This window comes from Sinocyclocheilus rhinocerous, unplaced genomic scaffold (assembly GCF_001515625.1).
Source record: "Sinocyclocheilus rhinocerous isolate Xijiao unplaced genomic scaffold, SAMN03320098_v1.1 scaffold538, whole genome shotgun sequence".
Classification (NCBI taxonomy): domain Eukaryota; kingdom Metazoa; phylum Chordata; class Actinopteri; order Cypriniformes; family Cyprinidae; genus Sinocyclocheilus; species Sinocyclocheilus rhinocerous.
The window spans coordinates 1-5,934 of record NW_015650838.1 but is presented as its reverse complement, the minus strand read 5'-3'; positions in this window follow the sequence as shown (position 1 = coordinate 5,934).

Genomic DNA, 5,934 nt, shown 5'->3' with positions numbered 1-5,934 from the left:
AGTGATGTAGACATGTGGGGGCGTGTTTAATCGAGGCGTTTTAGGAGGGCGTGGACAAGACTTAACTTTTATAAAGAATATCTCTTTGGATTTGAGACTTTAGTCTTTGCAACTTTACAGATCTTCTTTATGCACCAAGAGCTTGTAACGCTCCAAAGAGAAAGGAAAAATTGAAATAGCATCATATGACCCCTTTAAATGTTTCTCTTTCTAATCAAACTAAAAGATGAGGTAATACACTGTTAGGGCCCTGTTTGGCACACATTACACACTCAAATCTATCTATCTATCTATCTATCTATCTATCTATTTGTCTATATGATCTGTCTATATGATCTGTCTCTGCCTGTCTAATTTAACAAAGAAAATTAAACATTATAGCAATAGACCAGTGCATCAAATCAATATATTTTGGGTATTTTTATACTGCTTTATGATTGTTAGACCTTTGAAACTGCTATGCTGTGACTGAAAACCACAAGACTTATGTATCTAATATAAATATTCACTTAAAAACATTCACTTAAAAAAAAACTGTGAAATAAAAAAATTGTTATGCAAAGATATCAACAACACTTCGATCTCTGTAACATAACCTGCGGCAGAATCATAATTAAGTGACAGGATAACCAAACGCAGTATTTATTCAATTATGATGCCTTCACCCACCCCCTCCTTCGTCCGATTCCATCGCACAGAGGGGCATGACTATCACGTGTATTTAATTCAGATGTTGCTCAGTACGGATTATGCGCTAAACACCTACATGATAAATAGCTTTAATACCTCCAGATCAGATTTAGTAGCTTTCTTTCCCTGCTTAGCACTTCACAGCCGTCCCAGGGGGGACAAAGCATGCCTTAAAGTCAGGGAAATTCCGAACAATGGGTTTTGGTCTCCTGCCCAAAATTAAGCCATCCCAGCCGATCCCATCCCACTCCGAGCTCTGCTTTTGCCTCTGCAGAATTTCTGTTTTAATCAGAAGCCGAATGGAAAAGGACCCTGTGTGCCTCTGGGATATTTTTCCATTAACCATTCTGACACATGACTGACTGTGGGGGATTATTGGTTTTTGAAGAACTATTAACAGCTGTACATTTGCATTTTAATACAGTTCTCCTCCACTACTAATGCAATTTTGGTTCGTAGCTTTGTTGCCGCCTTGTTCCTGGAGCAATTCAGGGTAAAAGCAAAAAAGCCCTCCGGCTTTAATCATTTTAATTGCCATGAAAAATTTGTTTTCATTAATCACTACTGAATCTCTGCTACTGTGAGAGTGAACGCGCCATTACTGCTCCTCCTTAAAACTGTTACTCATCATTTCCAGAAAGTTTGCCACAGCGGTGGACACGTTCCCCCTCAGAATATTAAATGACTTGAAGGCGGCGTTTCAGGACAGCTCTAGAATTTCAAAATAGCCGTTGCACTTTTTGTTTATTAAATGTGAGGAAAGAACATAAAATATGGGCTATTAGGATAGAAGAACGTCTAGCATTAAAAAATGAATAGTCTTCTTTCTTCTTCATTTTTTTTTTTTTAGCTTTTAAAGATACAACATTTTTGAGCACAATTTATGAGTCTCCGCACTCCTAATGACAAATCAAAACACATTTTATGGCTGTAAACACATTCAAGGTTCTCTACCAAAATGTGTTCCCGGCTTTCATTGCAGCACTGCGGGTCACCCAGGTGAACTTTCTGTGCATTTACTGCTTATTCAGATGTAACATTTCCTTTGATTTTTACACAAGAAGGTGAGGGAGCGGCGCGAGCTGGGTCTGTGGAGAGATGGTAACCTTTGCTAAAGCACCTCCATTACCATTTCTGCATGCTGTCTGGATTCATCTCCCTCTCCAGCAGCCAGAAGGTTAGCACGCCACATTAGGCATTATGCATGAAGGTGTCATTTGAGACACAATACAACATTTTCCTACATTTTCAAACACTACTGATATTTCCAGCTTTGTTTCAGCCACTTTCTGCTTCTTTTGAGTTTGTACTACCAGACAATATCACAGGGATATGCATTACAGTTTTGAATGTTTAACAGATTGTACCAGAATTAACTTGTAATTTGGATCTTAGACTATTTTTTGTGTTGCTTTGTTTCTACATTTTTGTATATCTCACCTGCACACACTGGTAAGTTTGAAGTGGAATATTAACGTCATATCATTTGCAATCAATTTTATGTTGGCCTTTTTAAATTAATTTTAAAATAATTCACTGTGTTATTAGAAATGCTCTTCCTCAGACTAAAATTTGTGTTTACTCAGACTAAAATTTGCTGTTTATTAAAATTTGGCTGTAGAAATGACTTTATGCTGCTTTATGACGTAACAGAGATTAATGTTTGTCCCGTCTAAACATCCAGGCCTATATTTACACATCATCTCATACTAGGCCACGTAACAGTTCTAAGAAAGAAAGATTAAAAGACTCTTAAAGGGGTCACGAACTGAGAAATCAAAATTCCTTTGATCTTTTGACATATAAGAGGCCATTGTACTGTAGCGATCCAGTCAGTGAAACGACAACTTGACGTTTTTTTAGCTTGTTTTTTATTCACGAGAGCGCCCGAGGCAAACCCAACGCTTGAGCTCTACTCTCTCTCTGAACTCACAAACTTCCAGAACCTTTCCCCCAGACTCCACCCACACACGAGTGCGCAGACTCGTTCTTCAGAAGAACACCCACCCCTTAAAGCCCCCATGCAAAAAGAACACAAAACACAGGAACAGAACATATTTGACTTAAATCACACCTGACAGCATAACACACTTTTTCAGACTTGCTACACTGCCCCCCCCTCACAGAGTTCCTCGACCCCGAGGGAACGAACAAAGTCCCGGAACCGTCCCGGCGGCCTTCTGACTCTCTGAGGCCGCGGCTGCCCCACCTGTGTTACTGTCACCGGGCTATCTAAATGCAACGGTTGCAGCTCAAGAACCGGTGTGGCTGCATGGGGAACTGCCAGAGGACTGGCAGTGCTCGGCTGCGGTCCTGCCTCGCCCTCTGGAGCAGGTATATGCGTAGCGGAGGCCGGCGTCACGGCTGCAGCGGCACCTCCTTTGTAAGGTGCCAATCTATCCCGGTGCACGGCCACCTTCCTACCCCTTGGAGGCAACTGAACCCGGTAAACAACTTCGCCAATTCTTTCTAGTACACTACATGGCCCGACCCACTGGGAGTCGAGCTTAGGGCACCTGCCCTTCTTCCTCTGAGGGCTGTAAACCCACACCAACTCTCCCGCTGTGAAATGCCGCCCTTTTGTTTTTAGGTCATAATTTCGCTTCTGCCGGGCCCCCGCTTTCACCAACTGCTTCCTTGCAAAATTATGAGCGACTTCCAATGAGTTCTGAAGAGTTCTAGCAAACTCAGGGCCCGGGGGCACAGCAGGTGCATCAGGTGGCCTCCCAAAAACCATTTCTCCTGGTGTTCTGATCTCGCGCCCCAACATCAAAAGGGCAGGTGTGCAAGAGGTTGAGTCTTGCACAGCAGATCGGCATGCCATTAGAATGAACGGCAAGTGCCTGTCCCAATCTCGTTGATGTTTAGCAGTCACAATGGCCAGCTGTGCTGCCAGGGTCCTATTAAACCTCTCTACGAGGCCGTCGCTTTGAGGGTGCAAAGGGGTGGTTCTGGTTTTGTGGATCCCCAATTTGTCACACATTACCGCGAAGACACGTGACTCAAAGTTTCGGCCTTGGTCACTATGTACCGATTCTGCTACCCCGAAGCGGCAGAACATGCCATCTACCAATGCGTCTACCACTGTCTCGGCTTCTTGGTCAGGCAGTGCGTAAGCTTCTGGCCATTTAGTGAAATAATCCATAGTCGTCAGCACAAACCTGTTACCCCTGTCAGAGTGTGGAAAAGGACACATTATGTCCACCCCCACCCTCTCCATTGGACCCCCTACGGGGAATTGTTGAAGGCCGCGAGGGACCGGCCAGACGGCCCCTTGCGAGCGGTGCAATCATCACACCGCCGACAAAAATCCTCCACATCCCTTCTCACGAGCCCCCAATAAAAACTCTGTCTGACACGTTTGAGTGTTTTCGAAACCCCAAAGTGTCCAGAGCCCACTGTCCCATGGGCAGCCCTGATAACCCCCTCTTGTAGTGACCTGGGTACCACCACCTGCCACCTCCCCTCCCCAGTGGCAGGGTCCTTCCACTCCCTCTGCAACACCCCGTCTTGCAAGCGCAGGACCTTAAATTTGGCCCATAAGTTCTTTGTGGACAGCGAGACAATGGCCACTTCCTCCCACGGAGGTCGCTGCTGAGCTTGGACCCACTGTATTACTGGCTGCACGTCTGGGTCTTCCTCTTGCAGCCGCCTCCAGTCCTCTACACTCACTGTCTCAACTGCCAAACACACTGGCGTATCACCATGCGTACAACCCAAAGAGGTACTACTGGCATCTGGGTTCCCCAGCTCTCTGTCCCTGGCCTCCCTCTTGTCACAGTACCGACATCCGACGGCTGAGCAAGGCCGACGAGACAGAGCATCTGCATTTGCATGTCCTGACCCTGCCCAGTGTACTACCCTCATGTCGTACGTCTGAAGTTCCTCAATCCAGCGTGCCAACTGGCCCTCCGGCTCTTTAAATGACATTAGCCACTGGAGAGCGGAATGGTCAGTACGTACAGTGAAAGGTAACCCGCACAGGTAATACTTAAAGTGCCGAACTGCAAAAAGCACAGCAGCAAGTTCCCTTCTGGTGACACAGTATCTGCGTTCAGATTTGTTGAACGTTTTGCTGTAGTAGGCCATGACCCGCTCCCCCCCAGACCCCACCTGAGAGAGAACTGCCCCCATACCCGCATTGCTGATGTCTGTGTCCAGAATGAAGGAAAGAGCCGAATCAGGGGGAGCCAATATAGGGGCTGTGACCAGAACCTGTTTCAGGGCATCAAAAGAGTTTTGACACTCCTCAGTCCACGTGAAGGACTTATCCTTCTTCTGCAGGCAGAAAAGTGGGTCTGCAATGGTAGAAAAACCCTGCACAAACCTCCTGTAATATGAGGCTAACCCCAAAAAACTTTTGAGCTGCTGCGACGTTGTAGGAGTGGGCCACCCGCTCACTGCCTGCGCCTTCTCTTCCATTGTGCCAATCCCCTGCCTTCCCAGCTTGTGCCCCAAGAATCCCCCCCAGACCCCACCTGAGAGAGAACTGCCCCCATACCCACATTGCTGGCGTCTGTGTCCAGAATGAAGGAAAGAGCCGAATCAGGGGGAGCCAATATAGGGGCTGTGACCAGAGCCTGTTTCAGGGCATCAAAAGAGTTTTGACACTCCTCAGTCCACGTGAAGGACTTATCCTTCTTCTGCAGGCAGAAAAGTGGGTCTGCAATGGTAGAAAAACCCTGCACAAACCTCCTGTAATATGAGGCTAACCCCAAAAAACTTTTGAGCTGCTGCGACGTTGTAGGAGTGGGCCACCCGCTCACTGCCTGCACCTTCTCTTCCATTGTGCCAATCCCCTGCCCCCCCAGCTTGTGCCCCAAGAACGTCACCTCCCTCCTAAAGAAGTGACATTTCTCTGGGTGTAGCTTCAAGCCAGACTCGCTAATGCAACTCAGCACTCGCCTGAGAGCCTCTAGAGAGGCCTGAAAAGAACTACCATGGACCAGGATGTCATCCAGGTACACCAGACACTCTGACCGTGGAATACCTGATAACACCCTGTCCATTAACATGACAAAAGTAGCTGACACATTGCAGAGGCCAAAGCAGAGCACCCTGAACTGCCATAACCCCCTACTTGTACAAAAAGCAGTTTTTGGTCTGGCTTCCGGAGCAAGTGGTACCTGCCAATAGCCAGTACGCAGGTCCAGGCAAGTGAACCATGACGACCCAGCTACAAGGTCCAGTGATTCATCAACACGAGGGATGGGATACGAGTCCTTCCTAGTGACCTCATTAAGG